This window comes from Oncorhynchus masou, chromosome 9, assembly GCF_036934945.1.
Source record: "Oncorhynchus masou masou isolate Uvic2021 chromosome 9, UVic_Omas_1.1, whole genome shotgun sequence".
In the NCBI taxonomy this organism is placed as follows: Eukaryota; Metazoa; Chordata; class Actinopteri; order Salmoniformes; family Salmonidae; genus Oncorhynchus; species Oncorhynchus masou.
Genome location: NC_088220.1, coordinates 71,224,439 through 71,243,222, shown reverse-complemented (window position 1 = coordinate 71,243,222; position 18,784 = coordinate 71,224,439). Strand labels below are relative to the sequence as shown.

The following is an 18,784-nucleotide window of genomic DNA, read 5'->3' as shown; positions in this document are numbered from 1 at the left end:
CTGGTAGAGGACAGCTGGTAGAGGACTGTTGGTTTGATTTGATTTTCTCGTAGAGGACTGTTGGTAGAGGACAGCCGGTAGAGGACAGCTGGTAGAGGACAGCTGGTAGAGGACTGCTGGTAGAGGAGCCAGGTAGAATTGAGCAGACACATATACACTGTATCTATCTTCATCATAAGAGGAGACATTTCCACACCCTCTGGGCTCTGGGCAGGGGAGTCGGGGTGACCTAGTTTGAGTGAACAGTCTGTTTTCCTTTAGAATGATTCTGACATAGCTGTCCATCAGGGGGTGGGAAAGGGGGGAAACTGTCTGTGGTCCTGGGTCCAGACTCGACTCATATTGGAGAGAGAAGGACAAACGAACAGGATACATTGTTACTGATTGAGGGATGCAGATCACCTAAATAGAGTGATCACCTGCAGCTATAGAAGAAGGCGGAGAGAAGGAGGCAAGACGGTTAAAGAGACGCTAGTGTCTCATTCCATTCTACTCCAACTCAACCTCACTTTCCTGACACGTCCCCTCAACATATGACAAGGAATACAGTGGGCTGCATTTAGAACTGAGGTCAGTCACTGGTTGGACCAGTGTGTCAGCTGCCTGGGACACATGAATAGAAATCATGTCCTGCCAAGTCAGGCCCAGAGTGCCATGGTACTTCAGCTCTGAGCTGTTGCAAATCAGGCTAATGTCGTAATCACACAGGAGTCTGCCTAGAGGAAAGGACCAAACCCTCCATACAGTGCATTCGGAAAGTATTCAGAACCCATCACCTTATCCACATTTTGTTACGTTACAGCCGTATTCTAACAGGTAAATATTTTTTGGGCAAATTTATAACAAATTAAAAACAGAAATACCTTATTTATTCAGACCCTTTGCTATGAGACTCGAAATTGAGCTCAGGTGCATCCTGTTTCCATTGATCATCTTTGAGATGTTTCCACAACTTGATTGAAGTCCACCTGTGGTAAATTCAATTGATTGGACATGATTTTTAAAAGGCACACACCTGTCTATATAAGGTTCCACTTGAGAGTGCATGTCAGAGCAAAAACCAAGCCATGAGGTCAAAGGAATTGTTCGTAGAGCTCAGAGACAGGATTGTGTCGAGGCACAGTTCTGGGGAAGGGTACCAAAAACATTATGCAGCATTGAAGGTCCCCAAGGACACAGTGGGGCACCAATATTCTTCCTAGAGCTGCCTGCCAAGCTAAACCGAGCCATCGGGGGAGAAGGGCCTTGGGTCAGGGAGGTGACCAAGAACTCGATGGTCACTCTGACAGAGCTCCAGAGTTCCTCTGTGGAGATGAGAGAACCTTCCAGAAGGACAACCATCACTGCAGCACTCCACCAATCAGGCCTTTATGGTAGAGTGACCAGACGGAAGCCACTACTCAGTAAAAGGCACATGACAGCCCACTTGGAGTTTGCTCAGACAATGACAAACAAGATGCTCAGGTCTGATGAAACCAAGATTGAACTCTTTGGCTTGAATGCCAAGAGTCCAATCTTTAGAAAACCTAGCACCATCCTTACGGTGAAGCATGGTGGTGGCAGAATCATGCTGTGGGGATGTTTTTCAGTGGCAGGGACTGGGAGACTAGTCAGGATTGAGGGAAAGATGAACGGAGCAAAGTACAGAGAGATCCTTGGTGAAAACCTGCTTCAGTGCACTCAGGACCTCAGACAGGGCGAAGGTTCACCTTCCAACAACACAACGACCCTAAGCACACAGCCAAGACAACGCAGGAGTGGCTTCCGGACAAGTCTCTGAATGTCCTTGAGTGGCCCAGCTAGAGCACAGACTTGAAACCGATCTAACATCTCTGGAGAGACCTGAAAATAGCTGTGCAGCGATGCTCCCCATCCAACCTGAGGATCTGAATGGGAGAAACTACAGGTGTACCAAGCTTGTAGCATCATACCCAAGAAAACTCAAGGCTATAATCGCTGCAAATGTGCTTCAACAAAGAACTGAGTAAAGGGTCTGAATACTTATGTCAATGTGATATTTCAGTTTAAATATTCTATACATTTGCAAAAATGGCTAAAAACCTGTTTTTGCTTTGTTATTATGGGGTATTCTGTGTAGATTGATGAGTAAAACAAATCATTTCATCCATTTTAGAATAAGGCTGTAATGTAACCAAATGTAGCGTAACAAACGCTCCGGATCGCTCCTAGATACCAGTTTTTGAGCTTGTCATCAAGAATGACTAACAACCAACAACTACCATGCAGATACAGTAAGACAATCCTGGATACCATGTCAGCTTGTAGAAGTAGATAGAAGAACACAGAAAACAGTAGTAGCTAGGAGCTATGACTATGTCCACCACTACCATGACCACTACAGGTGACATGCACTGAAGTCACACTGATACACACAGGGATCAGGCACAGCAGGAGGAACACACATCAATGACAGAATGGGTATATCTTCGTACATAAAAACACTACAGTAAATCTAATAAACACAAACTCTTCATCTAATGAAGACAGGATGGAATAGAGAGAGAGAGACAGAGCGAGAGAGAGAGAGAGTGAGAGAGAGAGAAAAGAAAGAAGGAAAGAAAGAAAGAAAGAAAGAAAGAAAGAAAGAAAGAAAGAAAGAAAGAAAGAAAGAAAGAAAGAGAGCAGACAGAACATGTTTGGGATGGAGAGGAGGAAAGATGGAGGGAGAATAGGAGATGGTCAGGAGGAATGTGAGGGAGTAGTAGGATGTGAGAGGTGAGTAGGATGTGAGGGGGTAGTAGGGTGTGAGAGGTGAGTAGGATTTGAGGGGGTAGTAGGGTGTGAGGGAGTAGTAGGATGTGAGGGGTGAGTAGGATGTGAGGGAGTAGTAGGATGTGAGGGGTGAGTAGGATGTGAGCGGGTAGTAGGGTGTGAGGGAGTAGTAGGATGTGAGGGGTGAGTAGGATGTGAGGGGGTAGTAGGGTGTGAGGGGTGAGTAGGATGTGGGGGGGTAGTAGGGTGTGAGGGAGTAGTAGGATGTGAGGGGGTAGTAGGATGTGAGGGGTGAGTAGGATGTGAGAGGTGAGTAGGATGTGAGGGGGTAGTAGGGTGTGAGGGGGTAGTAAATGTGAGGGAGTAGTAGGATGTGAGGGGTGAGTAGGGTGTGAACAAACCTTCTGACAGGCAGGCAGAGTGCACCAAGAGGAGCGTTTGAGGTGAGCAGAGTGGAATGTCCCAGTCAGGCCCATAGGCTCTCTGAAAGGCCCAACCAAGTCAGATACAGAAACAACTGGTCAAATTCACAACCAGTCACAAACTACCATTGCTTCCATCTGTATGTATACCATTGCTTCTATCTGTATGTATACCATTGCTACCATTGCTTCTATCTGTATGTATACCATTGCTTCTATCTGTATGTATACCATTGCTTCTATCTGTATGTATTGCTACCATTGCTTCTATCTGTATGTATACCATTGCTTCCATTGCTTCTATCTGTATGTATACCATTGCTACCATTGCTTCTATCTGTATGTATACCATTGCTTCCATTGCTTCTATCTGTATGTATACCATTGCTACCATTGCTTCTATCTGTATGTATACCATTGCTTCCATTGCTTCTATCTGTATGTATACCATTGCTACTATCTGTATGTATACCATTGCTACCATTGCTTCTATCTGTATGTATACCATTGCTTCCATTGCTTCTATCTGTATGTATACCATTGCTACCATTGCTTCTATCTGTATGTATACCATTGCTTCTATCTGTATGTATACCATTGATTCCATTGCTTCTATCTGTATGTATGTATACCATTGCTACCATCTGTATGTATACCATTGCTTCCATTGCTTCTATCTGTATGTATACCATTGCTACCATTGCTTCTATCTGTATGTATACCATTGCTTCCATTGCTTCTATCTGTATGTATACCATTGCTTCTATCTGTATGTATACCATTGCTACCATTGCTTCTATCTGTATGTATACCATTGCTTCCATTGCTTCTATCTGTATGTATACCATTGCTACCATCTGTATGTATACCATTGCTTCCATTGCTTCTATCTGTATGTATACCATTGCTACTATCTGTATGTATACCATTGCTACCATTGCTTCTATCTGTATGTATACCATTGCTTCCATTGCTTCTATCTGTATGTATACCATTGCTACCATTGCTTCTATCTGTATGTATACCATTGCTTCCATTGCTTCTATCTGTATGTATACCATTGCTACTATCTGTATGTATACCATTGCTACCATTGCTTCTATCTGTATGTATACCATTGCTTCCATTGCTTCTATCTGTATGTATACCATTGCTACCATTGCTTCTATCTGTATGTATACCATTGCTTCCATTGCTTCTATCTGTATGTATGACCCTTTACCGGTGCACCTTTTTAATTGACCTTTATTTAACTAGGCAAGTCAGTTATAAGAACAAATTCTTATTTACAATGACTGCCTAGGAACAGTGGGTTAACAGATTCGTACCACAGCTCTGGGGTTTGAACTTGCAACCTTCCGGTTACTAGCCCAACGCTCTAACCACTAGGCTACCCTGCCGCCCCTCTAAGCACAACGTTTTTTTACTGGTTTTCTAATATTTTTGTATGGTGGTATTATACATTTAGTATTGTAGATATGTAGTGGTGTAATAATGTTAGATGATGTACTGTTTTATCTTTTGTTTTATATGTTATGTAAGTGCTTCAATGTGTTTGGACCCCAGGAAGAGTAGCTGCTGCCTTGGTAGGAAATAATGGGGATCCCTAATAAATACAAATACAAACACTGAGTGTGTGTGTGTGTGTGTGTGTGTGTGTGTGTGTGTGTGTGTGTGTGTGTGTGTCTGAGTGTGTTTCTTTCACTATGTTTCTCACAGACGTTTCTACTGTCTACCAACAGCACCTTTGGTTTGAGTTTGATCTACACTGCTGGTTTTCTGCACTGGATCACTTTGAAGTAGGCTGTGTTCCATAAGAAGACTGTGCTCATCTACAAAAACCTTCAAAAACAAAGAATCCTGGTTACATTTTTGATTCCGACATGAAATAGTTCCTGACTTTACTTTTAGAAATATATTGCTGAAAGGGGAACATAATATAATGAAATCTTAATCTAGATAAAGAAGGGCATCATAGATTTGAGGTTTGCAGGTGGATCAAAAGGTGTATTCCTAGTCTTAAATACTATTGTTCTATGTGAGGGGTTTTAATCTAGCAGCAGGACCCACTGACTAGCAGGTCCAACATCCCTACAGCACTGCTCCCACTATCTGATGAAATCATCTTTAATCTAGACCATATTGCCCTAGGGCACGTCAGGGAGAGGCTGGGTAGGCCTGCGGGACCCCTGGGGAGCTAAAAGAGGGCATCCTGTACTGCCAGGAGTGTGTTTGATGGATAATGTGTTAACATCTTCCTCAGGTTTCACTGCCTTGTCACCCTCTCATTTTTTCAATTGTAATTTAAAACCCATGTCCATAGTTACAGTTGAAGTCGGAAGTTCACATACACTGAGGTTGGAGTCATTCAAATTAGTTTTTCAACCACTCCACAAATTTCTTATCAACAAAATATAGTTTTGGCAAGTCGGTTAGGACATCTACTTTGTACAGGACACAAGTCATTTTTCCAACATGTCTTAACAGACAGATTATTTCTCTTATAATTCACTGTATCCCAATTCCAGTGGGTCAGACGTTTACGTACACTAAGTTGACTGTGCCTTTAAACAGCTTGGGAAATATCAGAAAATTATGTCATGGCTTTAACAGCTTCTGATAGGCTAATTGACATCATTTGAGTCAATTGGAGGTGTACCTGTGGATGTATTTCAAGGCCTACCTTCAAACTCAGTGCCTCTTTGCTTGACATCATGGGAAAATCAAAATAAATCAGCTAAGACCTCAGAAATGAGTCCTATATCGACATAACCTGAAAGGCCTCTCAGCAAAGAAGAAGTCACTGCTCCAAAACCGCCATAAGAAGCCAGACTATGGTTGGGGACAAAGATCGTATTTTTTTGAGAAATGTCCTCTGGTCTGATGAAACAAAAATAGAACTGTTTGGCCATAATGACCATCGTTATGTTTGGAGGAAAAGGGGGAGGCTTGCAAGCCGAAGAACACCATCCTAACCGTGAAGAACGGGGGTGGCAGCATCATGTTGTGGGGGTGCTTTCCTGCAGGAGGGACTGGTGCACTTCACAAAATAGATGGCTTCATGAGGATGGGAAATTATGTGGATGTATTGAAGCAACATCTCAAAACATCAGTCAGGAGGTTAAAGCTTGGTCGCAAATGGGTCTTCCAAATGGACATTGACCTCAAGCATACTTCCAAAGTTGTGGCAAAATGGCTTAAGGACAACAAAGTCAAGAGTGGAATGGCCATCACAAAGCCCTGACCTCAATCCTATAGAAAATTTGTGGGCAGAACTGAAAAAGCGTGTGCAAGCACGGAGGCCGACAAACCTGACTCAGTTACACCAGCTCTGTCAGGAGGAATGAGGTCTACAAACCTGACTCAGTTACACCAGCTCTGTCAGGAGGAATGAGGTCTACAAACCTGACTCAGTTACACCAGCTCTGTCAGGAGGAATGAGGTCTACAAACCTGACTCAGTTACACCAGCTCTGTCAGGAGGAATGAGGTCTACAAACCTGACTCAGTTACACCAGCTCTGTCAGGAGGAATGAGGTCTACAAACCTGACTCAGTTACACCAGCTCTGTCAGGAGGAATGAGGTCTACAAACCTGACTCAGTTACACCAGCTCTGTCAGGAGGAATGAGGTCTACAAACCTGACTCAGTTACACCAGCTCTGTCAGGAGGAATGGCTAATTGAGTGTATGTAAACTTCTGACCCACCGGGAATGTGATGAAAGAAATAAAAGCTGAAATAAATCATTCTCTCTACTATTATTCTGACATTTCTCATTCTTAAAATAAAGTGGTGATCCTAACTGACCTAAAACAGGGATTTTTTTTACTAGGATTAAATGTCAGGAATTGTGAAAAACTGAGTTGAAATGTATTTGGCTAAGGTGTATGTAAACTTCTTACTTCAACTGTAAGTATTGAATATTGCGATGGCTTATGTTTGAGATTAGGTCAAGTTATCTTTTGAGTAAATAAATAATCTGTCATAACAGCCTAACTTTGTTGCTCCTAACTTTGTTGCTTTGTTGCTCTGGGAACAGAACCAGTTGCATTGAACAGATGTGCTTCAAGGACCTACATCTGCAAACATCTGCTGAATCACTTTAAAACATTCCAACACATAATTGTCTTGTTCTTGATGGTGAGTGAGTTACAGTAACTGTGAGATGACCACACAGAACCTGAGCCAATTGCAGAAGGGCTCAGCCAGGGGACAACATTAGAATGTAATTATTACTGTGAGAGCCATCCTTTAGCATCACACAAAAGCCAGTTAGCATGGTGGGTAAGCTACCCAGCTATATATCAAAACTCCATCTGCTCCTTCACTTCAGACTAGATCTATGCAGAGTGGAGTTTGTAAACACATGTCTCTTGGTAATGAGTACTAGATGAAGTTGCAGAGAAAGGTCAAATCTAAATGTCAGCAACGTGGGCTCTGTGGGTCCTGTTGGTACCTTAGCCTTCCCCTCTGGTTCTCCCTGAGTGTGATACAGTTACAGAATCATCCAGGAGACAGTCAGTGGAAGAGCTGGAGCAACATACTGTACTGTAGCCAAGGGATAGCTCTGTTACTGGCTCTCTCTCACTCAGGTCAGCCCAGCTGTATTGCCTAGGCCAGCCCTGCACTAACTTGCATGGAGTAAAGTAGGATAAACCCAGTCTAGTCTCACCATAGCCTTTATACTTGCCCCTGTCCTCATCCCCCAGACTCACCTAGGACATACAGCATCAAAGTATCTGCTTTTGATTTCTCATATCAGGTGTGTGTGTTAGGCTGAACCTCCAACCCTAACTGTCAGAGTGCAGCCCAGCACCACACTGCTTCCAGGGGCCAGGCGTTCTGACAGCCAATTAGAGTGTCCGATCATTTCCCTCGCAGCCAAAATGCCATCTGTCAATTCCAGCCCCGCCGCTTGTTTTTCTCCAGTGTTTATTTAGCTATATATTGCTGTGTCTGTGGACAAAGTCAGTGTGATTGATTAAGCTATCGCACTAGCCAATCAATGGCCAGGGAATAAAAAAGTCAACGAGGGAGCCAATTTAAGCAGGACTCAGGAATCTGGACACTCATGATGCTGGCTTGGTTATTTAGAGACTGGAAGGTGTTATAGGGGCAAGCCGTATCCTAACTTGAGATTTGTGTGGAAGTCAGATTTTTGAGTAAACTAATCGATATCAGTAGGCACATCAGCACATGCTGATTTCGAGTTTAGGAGCCTTCTCTGAAAGAGGTGTATGAGTGATACGAGTAACCGACATGAGAAATCAACATCCTGCTCCCTGGATCTGCAGTCACATATTGTACTGTGGAGGTACATTACAGTAGGTAGCATTTCTACCTATCAAACACAGAGCTGGCAGGTATAGTAGCTCTGAATCAAGACAACTAGAGACTGCTACCCTGGTCCTATCCTCATCCTCTGTCCAATTTAACCAGTGCAGAGGCAAGTGAGGAGAGAACGGGGAGTTTACTATGCTCTTTATTTCCTGTCTTGTCTATTAAGAGAGTGTGTGTGTGTATATAGCAGGTGTGAGAAGAGTATCGGCGGCCAGTGAGAACAGAGCATGGAGCGTAGCAGTAGCCACACAGAATACCGACAGAGCGTTTACCTGCCCCTGCGTTCTGCTGGTATGCCATGTAGCCACCTCTTCCACGGGCCCCCCTACCTGAGCCACGCACTGCCGCCACTGCCGCTGCCACCGGTCCATACGCCGTCGCTGGGAAGCCTGGGGGACAGAGGGGGACAAGGCATCAGTGTGTGTGGGAGAGAGAGAGAGAGTGTGTGTGACTGTGTGTGTGTGTGTGGGGGGGGGGAGTTGTGTGAGAAAGAGTGGATGTTATAATCTGTGTGTATGGGGAGGGGGTCGACTCGTGTGAGAGAGAGTGACTTAGTGTGTGTATCTCTCCATGTGCCCAGTAACTGGGATTAGTTTTGGATTAGCGAGTGACATAATTTTCTAACATGAGGAAAAGACGAGTGAGGGAATCTTCTAGTTGGCTAGCTGTATCAGGGGGAGGGACCAGTCTTCCAGATCCTCAAGAATGGGAAATAAAGGGTTAACTTGGAAACACAACAAACATCATGCACCATGAAGACCGATATGGAAATTTGCAACACGCTTGCACACTTTGTCGTCCACTTAAGTCATTTATCTCGGCGGCTCTGTGCGCTCTGTGCAGAGGAAGGGAGGGAGGGGGGGAGAGAGAAAGCCGTAAAGTCGGGAGAGCGAATCAGCTGCAGTTGTCAGCCGGCGAGGTTTATGCTTTGGAACTCAATCAATCAGGAGGATAATTTGGTCTCCAGAAAGCGTGACCGGCTGTTGCAGCCCTGGCGGACCACTGAGCCTGGGGAACGAGGGAGGAACAGTGGGATGATTTGTGGAAGAGAGGCGACTCTGGGTAGGCTTGAGCAAGCTTCAGCCCCAGCCTCAGTCGACCTGTCATCCCTCTGCCGGCCTGTTTTATCAGCGCTTTATGGTGTTATTATGGGTCTGGGCATCTGGGATTCATTGCTTAGTTCTGACTGCCCTTTGGGTGGAGGTTGGCTGGGGCAGGAGGACACAGGTTGAGGAGATTATAGATAGAGGAGAGGAGAGAGGATAAGAGAGAGAGAGCAAGAAGAGAGAGAAGAGAGAGAGGAAGAGAAGAGAGAGAGTGCGAGAGTGCGTGCATATTCTGTTTCGCCATTGTTCCCAATATTCATAACACAATGAGGCTCAATTGTCTGTGGTTTGAAAGCACACAAGCCCCTTTCTGCTCTTCATTATCTCTTTCCCTGTCAATGATTTAACTTGCAAACAAATATAACAAAGAAGACAGTCTCCACAGCATTCTACAAAGATCTTTACATGCAGTATGCACTCAGTTAAACAAGGCCAGTCAATATAGGTAGACGTTGGACAATAACCTTCTAATGTACATCTTTGTGGTTTACCTATTCTTTCAATATACTCACACAAAGAAGAGGGAGTTGCAGTCGGTCAACTAATCAGCTGCTGTTTAGGCTTTGATAAGCAACGGCAACCAGTAAAGTAGTTTGCTTTTGTCAAAAATACAGTTGTAGCCTTTGATAATAAAGTGATTGGGGAAGGGTTGTTGGTGAAGTTGGACATGCATTGACATGGCTGAGAGATGCTGTGCGTATGTGTATGAGTATGTGTGTGTGTGCGCGTGTGTATGTGTGTATGTGTATGTGTGTATGTGTATGTGTATGTGTATGTGTGTGTGTGTGTGTGTGTGTGTGTGTGTGTGTGTGTGTGTGTGTGTGTGTGTGTGTGTGAACACGGACCAGCACCCAATACTGTCTACTCGCCCATTGAGGGCCTGGATGTTCACATTGACTGGGATCTGCAGTGTTCTAACATTAGAATTAAATATCATCATCATAGAGGGAGACAATGAAAGAGCCAGCGAGGAGGACGAGGACTCAGTCAGTCAGAGTGGATAGTTATTATGATATAAATATAATTACAGACCATCTCTCTCACTAATTAAAACATCTTCGGCTGCAGAGGGCTATTCATGGTAGAGGGCCCAGACACAATGGAGCAGTGACATTGGCAGATGGTTGTCTTCAGATAGGAGGGACACCATGTAATTCCACTTGTCTCTCTCTCTCTGCTTCTTTCTCTTCTCTCTTACTAAACAAAGACAGTCCCCATCCTGTTCTATTAGGGGACTTAATAACCTCTGATTTGATGCTAATATATAATCAACAAATTGGACTTTGGGACGAGATTGGGAACAAGTCTGAACAAAAGACTGAGTTGATGTGTAATATTGAGAGGGGAGACGCCAGTGCGTGTATGATAGGACAGTGATCTGTCCGCAGGAGGAAGTTAATGAGCGACGTGCTGCCCTTGGTTTTAGACAGGCCCACTCACTAGACCAGTCCAAAAAGGCCACCAGGAGAAAGGGCAGACACAAGAGAACGAAAAGGACGAGTGGAAGAGAGGTTCTAGGAAAGAGGACAATCAGACAGCTGGTGGAGGTAAGTGGGCCTGAATGCTGTGCTCTGAGGGGCTGTGTTAAGGGGTGGTGAGGGTTAAGAGGAACACTGTGGTGTCCAGGATGAGATGGTTCCCCTCCTGCAGGGACACTACATGGGTAGGGGCCTGGAGGTCAATGTGGAGGAGGACCATGCTGAGAGAGAAACTGGCTGGTAGATAAGGCCATGATGAACAGAAATATCTCTCTCTCCCTCTTCCTTTTTTTCTCTCTCTCTGTGGCAGCGCAATGGGGTAGGATTGGACAGGTACGCTTTTCACACTGTTTTCATACTGAGCTTGGATTCTCACAGGCATACAAATTATTTGCTATCTGCCCTCCAATCTCCTCAGACATCAAGTCAAACATTTCACAACAAGTGCCAAATATTTCACGAGACAAAAAAGTGTCAATCTGTGTTTCTCCTTCACTGCCAATGTTGGGTCTCGGCAACCTGAAGCCTCTGTGTTCCAAAGTTACTGTTCGATGGGCAAAGTTGTTGAGAGAGATAAGGTGTTGGGGATTAGCTGGGTTAATTAATAGATCTTAGGGCGGCTGTGGATGTTCATTGTTTTGTATTCACAGACTGCAGAGGCGCCGCCCAGGAGAACCTCAGCGACATTAAATCAATTTCATGGCTCCATTATTACTGGAGAGAAAAAGCCAATATTTAGCTGGTAGTTTCTGCAGGTTTCTATATATTTAGCTGGTAGTTTCTGCAGGGAACAAAGCCATCATTTGGGTTGACGCCGAGAGGACCAGACCTATACGGTCTGTGCTGCCTTGTTTACCCGTCTCTACTCTGCTACCTATCCTCCTCTTTGACTAGCACTCCTAAATCTCCCTGTTGCATTTGTCTCTTTGCCTACTACTCTGCCTGTTTCTCCTATGTCTATACCAACCCTCTCTACCTTCTCCAGTACTCTCTCTCTCTCTCTCTCTCTCTTCTCCAGTCCTCTCTCTCTCTCTTCTCCAGTCCTATCTATCTCTTCTCCAGTCCTCTCTCTCTCTCTCTCTCTCTCTTCTCCAGTCCTCTCTCTCTCACCTCCAGTCCTCTCTCTCTCTTCTCCAGTCCTATCTCTCTCTCTCTCTAGTCCTCGATATCTCTCTTCTCCAGTCCTCCCTCTCTTCTCTGTCCTCTCTCTCTCTTCTCCAGTCCTCTCTATCTCTTCTCCAGTCCTCTCTCTCTCTCTCTCTCTCTCTCTCTCTTCTCTAGTCCTCGATCTCTCTCTCCTCCAGTCCTCTCTCTCTCTTCTCCAATCAGCTCTCTCTCTTCTCCAGTCCTCTCTCTTTCTTCTCCAGTCCTCTCTCTCTTTCTCTTCTCTAGTCCTCGATCTCTCTCTTCTCCAGTCCTCTCTTTCTCTCGCTCTTCTCCAGTCCTCTCTCTCTCTCTCTTCTCAAGTCCTCTCTCTCTCCTCTAGTCCTCTCTCTCTTCTCCAGTCCTCTCTCTCTTCTCCAGTATTCTCTCTCTCTCTCCTCCAGGCCTCTCTCTCTGTCTTCTCTAGTCCTCTCTCACTCTCTATTCTCTAGTCCTCTCTCTGTCTCTCTTCTCCAGTCCTCTCTCTCTCTCTCTTCTCTAGTCCACTCTCTCTCTCTCTCTTCTCCAGTCCTCTCTCTCGGTCTTCTCTAGTCCTCTCTCACTCTCTATTCTCTAGTCCTCTCTCTGTCTCTCTTCTCCAGTCCTCTCTCTCTCTTCTCCAGTGCTCTCTCTTCTCTAGTCCCCTCTCTCTCTCTCTCTCTCTTCTCTAGTCCTCTCTCTTTCTTCTTTAGTCCTCTCTCTCTCTCTTCTCCAGTCCTCTCTCTCTCTTCTCCAGTCCTCTCTCTCTTCTCCAGTCCTCTCTCTCTTCTCCAGTATTCTCTCTCTCTCTCCTCCAGGCCTCTCTCTCTCTCTTCTCCAGTCCTATCTCTCTCTCTCTCTCTTCTCTAGTCCTCTCTCTCTCTCTTCTCCAGCCCTCTGTCTCTCTTCTCCAGTCCTCTCTCTCTCTCTTCTCTAGTCCTCTCTCTCTCTTCTCCAGCCCTCTCTCTCTCTTCTCTAGTCCTCTCTCTCTCTTCTCCAGCCCTCTCTCTCTCCAGTCCTCTCTCTCAATTATCCAGTCCTCTCTCTCTCCTCCAGCCCCCTCTCTCTTTCCAGTCCTCTCTCTCTCTCTTCTCTAGTCCTCTCTCTCTCTTCTCTAGTCCTCTCTCTCTCGCTCCTCCAGCCATCTCACTCTCTTCTCCAGTCCTCTCTCTCTCTCTTCTCTAGTCGTCTCTCTCTTTCTTCTACAGTGCTCTCTCTTCTCTAGTCCCCTCTCTCTCTCTCTCTCTCTCTCTCTCTCTCTCTCTAGTCCTCTCTCTCTCTTCGCCAGTCCCCTCTCTCTCTCTTCTCCAGTCCTCTGTCTCTCTTCTCCAGTCCTCTCTGTCTCTCCCTTCTCTAGTCCTCTCTCCCACTCTCTTCTCCAATCCTCTCTCTCTCTCTCTCTCTCTTCTCTAGTCCTCTCTCTCTCTCTTCTCTAGTCCTCTCTCTCTCTTCTCTAGTCCTATATCTCTCTATTATCCAGTCCTCTATCTCTCTTCTCCAGTCCTCTCTCTCTCTCTCCTACCGTCCTCTCTCTCCTCTCTAGCCCTCTCTCTCTCTTCTCTAGTGCTCTCTCTTATCCAACCGTCTCTTTCTTCTCCAGTCCACTCTCTCCCCTCCAGCCCTCTCTCTTTCTCTCCAGCCCTCTGTCTCTCTTCTCCAGTCCTCTCTCTCTCTTCTCTAGTCCTCTCTCTCTCTCTTCTCCAGCCCTCTCTCTCTCTTATCCAGTCCTCTCTCTCTCTCTCCTCCAGCCCCCTCTCTCTCTCTCCAGTCCTCTCTCTCTCTTCTCTAGTCCTCTCTCTCTCCTCCAGCCCTCTCTCTCTCTTCTCCAGTCCTCTCTCTCTCTCTTCTCTAGTTCTCTCTCTCTCTCTTTCTTCTTCAGTCCTCTCTCTCTCTCTCTTCTCCAGTCCTCTGTCTCTCTTCTCCAGTCCTCTGTCTCTCTTCTCCAGTCCTCTCTCTCTCTCCCTTCTCTAGTCCTCTCTCCCACTCTCTTCTCCAATCCTCTCTCTCTCTCTCTCTCGTCCTCTCTCTCTCTTCTCTAGTCCTCTCTCTCTCTCTTCTCTAGTCCTCTATCTCTCTATTATCCAGTCCTCTATCTCTCTATTATCCAGTCCTCTCTCTCTCTTCTCCAGTCCTCTCTCTCTCTCCTACAGTCCTCTCTCTCCTCTGTAGCCCTCTCTCTCTCTATCCAACCCTCTCTTTCTTCCCCAGTCCACTCTCTCTCCTCCAGCTCCCTCTCTCTCTCTCTCTTCTCCAGTCCACTCTCTCTCCTCCAGCCCCCTCTCTCTCTCTCTCTCTCCAGTCCTCTCTCTCCCTCTTCTCTAGTCCTCTGTCTCTCTCTTCCAGCCCTCTCTCTCTCTTCTCCAGTCCTCTCTCTCTCTCTCTCTCTCTCTCTTCTCTAGTCATCTCTCTCTCTTTCTTCTTCAGTCCTCTCTCTCTCTCTCTCTTCGCCAGTCCCCTCTCTCTCTCTTCTCCAGTCCTCTGTCTCTCTTCTCCAGTCCTCTCTGTCTCTCCCTTCTCTAGTCCTCTCTCCCACTCTCTTCTCCAATCCTCTCTCTCTCTCTCTCTTCTCTAGTCCTCTCTCGCTCTCTTCTCCAGTCCTCTCTCTCACCTCCAGCCCTCTCTCTCTTCTCCAGTCCTCTCTCTCTCTCTCTTCTCTAGTTCTCTCTCTCTCTTTCTTCTTCAGTCCTCTCTCTCTCTCTCTCTTCGCCAGTCCCCCCTCTCTCTCTTCTCCAGTCCTCTGTCTCTCTTCTCCAGTCCTCTCTCTCTCTCCCTTCTCTAGTCCTCTCTCCCACTCTCTTCTCCAATCCTCTCTCTCTCTCTCTCTCTCGTCCTCTCTCTCTCTTCTCTAGTCCTCTATCTCTCTATTATCCAGTCCTCTATCTCTCTATTATCCAGTCCTCTCTCTCTCTTCTCCAGTCCTCTCTCTCCCCTCCAGCCCTCTCTCTTTCTCTCCAGTCCTCTCTCTCTTCTCTAGTCCTCTCACTCTCTCTCTCCTCCAGCCCCCTCTCTCTCGCTCTCTTCTCCAGTCCTCTCTCTCCTCTAGTCCTCTCTCTCTCTTTCTTCTTCAGTCCTCTCTCTGTTTCTTCTCCAGTCCTCTCTCTCTCTCTTCATCAGTCCCCTCTCTCTTTCTTCTCCAGTCCTTTCTCTCTCTTCTCCAGTCCTCTCTCTCTCTAGTCCTCTCTCTCTCTTCTTCAGTCATCTCTCTCTCTTCTCCAGTTCTCTCTCTCTCTTCTCCAGTCCTCTCTCTCTAGTCCTCTCTCTCTCTTCTCCAGTCCTCTCTCTCTTCTCCAGTCCTCTCGCTCTCTCTTCTCCAGTCCTCTCAATTCAATTCAAGGGCTCCTCTCTCTCTCTTCTCTAGTCCTCTCTCTCTCTTCTCCATCCCCTCTCTCTCTCTTCTCTAGTCCTCTCTCTCTCCTCCAGCCCTCTCTCTCTCTCTCTCCTCTAGTCCTTTCTCTCTCTCTTTCTTCTTCAGTCCTCTCTCTCTTTCTTCTCCAGTCCTCACTCTCTCTCTCTCTTCGCCAGTCCCCTCTTTCTCTCTTCTCTAGTCCTCTCTCTCTCTTCTCCATCCCCTCTCTCTCTCTTCTCTAGTCCTCTCTCTCTCTCCTCCAGCCCTCTCTCTCTCTCCTCTAGTCCTTTCTCTCCCTCTCTCTCTCTAGTCCTCTCTCTCTCTCTTCTCCAGTCCCCTCTCTCTCTTCTCCAGTCCTCTCGTTCTCTCTTCTCCAGTCCTCTCTCTCTCTCTCTCTCTCTTCTCAAGTCCTCTCTCTCTTCTCCATCCTCTCTCTCTCTCTCCTCCAGTCCCCTCTCTCTCTCTTTAACAGTCCTCTCTCTCTCTCTTTCTTCTCCAGTCCTCTCTCTCTCTCTTCTCCAGCCCTCTCTCTCTCTTCTCAAGTCCTCTCTCTCTCTTCTCCAGTCCTCTCTCGCTTCTCCGTCCTCTCTCTCTCTCTTCTCCGTCCTCTCTCTCTCTCGCTTCTCCGTCCTCTCTCTCTCTCGCTTCTCCGCCCTCTCTCTCTCTCTTTTCCAGTCCTCTCTCTCTCTCTTCTCCAGACCTCTCTCTCTCTCTCTTCTCCGTCCTCTCTCTCTCTTCTCTGTCCTCTCTCTCTCTCTTCTCCAGTCCTCTCTCTCTCTCTCTTCTCTGTCCTCTCTCTCTCTTCTCTGTCCTCTCTCTTCTCCAATCCTCTCTCTCTCCCTCTCTCTCTCTCTTCTCTAGTCCTCTCTCTATCTTCTCCAGTCCTCTCTCTCTCTCTCCTCTTCAGTCCTCTCTCTCTCTCTCTAGTCCTCTCTTTCTCTCTTCTCCAGTCCTCTCTCTCTTCTCCAGTCCTCTCGCTCTCTCTTCTCCAGTCCACTCTCTCTCTCTCTTCTCTAGTCCTCTCTCTCACTTCTCCAGCCCTCTCTCTCTCTCCCCCCTCCAGCCCTCTCTCTCTCTCTCCTCTAGTCCTTTCTCTCTCTTTCTTCTCCAGTCCTCTCTCTCTCCGCCAGTCCCCTCTCTCTTTCTTCTCCAGTCCTCTCTCTTTCTTCTCCAGTCCTCTCTCTCTCTTCTTCAGTCCTCTCTCTCTCTCTTCTCCAGTTCTCTCTCTCTCTCTTTTCCAGCCCTCTCTCTCTCTTCTCCAGTCCTCTCTCTCTCTCTTTCTTCTCCAGTCCTCTCTCTCTCTTCTCCAGCCCTCTCTCTTCTCCAGTCCTCTCTCTCTCTTCTCCAGTCCTCTCTCTCTCTTCTCCAGTCCTCTCTCTCTTCTCCAGTCCTCTCTCGCTTCTCCGTCCTCTCTCTCTCTCTCTTCTCTGTCCTCTCTCTCTCGCTTCTCCGTCCTCTCTCTCTCTCGCTTCTCCGTCCTCTCTCTCTCTCTTCTCCAGTCCTCACTCTCTCTCTCTTCTCCAGTCCTCTCTCTCTCTCTCTTATCCGTCCTCTCTCTCTCTTCTCCGTCCTCTCTCTCTCTCTCTCTTCTCCAGTCCTCTCTCTCTCTTCTCCGTCCTCTCTCTTCTCCAATCCTCTCTCTCTCCCTCTCTCTCTCTCTCTTCTCTAGTCCACTCTCTATCTTCTCCAGTCCTCTATCTCTCTCTTCTCCAGTTCTCTCTCTCTCTCTCCTCTTCAGTCCTCTCTCTCTTCTCTAGTCCTCTCTCTCACTTCTCCATCCTCTCTCTCTCTCTCTCCCCTCCAGCCCTCTCTCTCTCTCTCCTCTAGTCCTTTCTCTCTCTCTTTCTTCTTCAGTCCTCTCTCTCTTTCTTCTCCAGTCCTCTCTCTCTCTCTCTCTTCGCCAGTCCCCTCTCTCTTTCTTCTCCAGTCCTCTCTCTCTCTTCTTCAGTCCTCTCTCTCTCTCTTCTCCAGTTCTCTCTCTCTCTTCTCCATCCTCTCTCTCTCTCTTCCTCAGTCCTCTGTCTCTCCTCCAGTCCACTGTCTCTCTCTTTACCAGTCCCCTCTCTCTCCTCCAGTCTTCTCTCTCTCTTCTCCAGCCCTCTCTCTCTCTCTTCTCCAGTCCTCTCTTCTCCAGTCCTCTCTCTCTTCTCCGTCCTCTCTCGCTTCTCCGTCCTCTCTCTCTCTTCTCCATCCTCTCTCTCTCTCTTCTCTCTCTCTCTTCTCCGTCCTCTCTCTCTTCTCCAGTCCTCTCTCTCACGCTTCTCCAGTCCTCTCTCTCTCTCTTCTCCGTCCTCTCTCTCTCTTCTCCGTCCTCTCTCTCTCTTCTCCAGTCCTCTCTCTCTCTCTTCTTCGTCCTCTCTCTCTCTTCTCCAATCCTCTCTCTCTCCCTCTCTCTCGTCCTCTCTCTCTCCCTCTCTTCTCTAGTCCTCTCTCTCTCTATCTTCTCTAGTCCTCTCTCTCTCTCTCTTCTCCAGTCCTCTATCTCTCTCTTCTCCAGTCCCCTCTCTCTCTCTTCTCCAGTCCTCTCTCTCTCTTCTCCAGTCCTTTCTCTCTCTCTCCTACAGGCCTCTCTCTCTCTCTCTTCTCCAGTCCTCTCTCTCTCTTATCCAGCCCTCTCTCTCTCTCTCTTCTCCATTCCTCTCTCTCGCTATCTCTTCTCTAGTCCTCTCTCTCTCTCTTCTCCAGCCCTCTCTCTCTCTCTTCTCTAGTCCCCTCTCTCTCTCTCTCTTATCCAGTCCTCTCTCTCTTCTCCAGTCCTCTCTCTCTCCTCCAGTCCTCTCTCTCTCTCTTCTCTAGTCCTCTCTCTCTCTCTCTCTCCTCCAGCCCTTTCTCTCTTCTCTAGTCCTCTCTCTCTCTCTTATCCAGCCCTCTCTCTCTTGTCCAGTCCTCTCTCTCTCCTCCAGCCCTCTCTCTCTCTCTCCAGTCCTCTCTCTCTCTCTTCTCTAGTCCTCTCTCTCTCTCTCTCTTTCTCTCTCTCTCTCATCCAGCCCTCTCTCTCTCTCTCTTCTCCAGTCCTCTCTCTCTCTCCTCCAGTCCTCCCTCTCTCTCTTTCTTCTTCAGTCCTCTCTCTTTCTTCTCCAGTCCTCTCCCTCTCTCTCTCTAGTCCTCTCTCTCTGCTTCAGTCCTCTCTCTCTCTCTTCTCCAGTCCTCTCTCTCTCTCTCCTCCAGTCCTCTTTCTCTTCTCCAGTCCTCTCTCTCTCTCTTCTACAGTCCTCTCTTTCTCTCTTCTCCAGTCCC

The 18,784-nt window shown here is 47.0% G+C and overlaps 1 pseudogene; it reads right to left on the bottom strand.

Annotated features, from left to right (window-relative positions):
* LOC135546574 (RNA-binding protein Musashi homolog 2-like) overlaps positions 1–18,784 on the bottom strand; it is a 380,840-nt pseudogene that overhangs the window by 27,098 nt on the left and 334,958 nt on the right.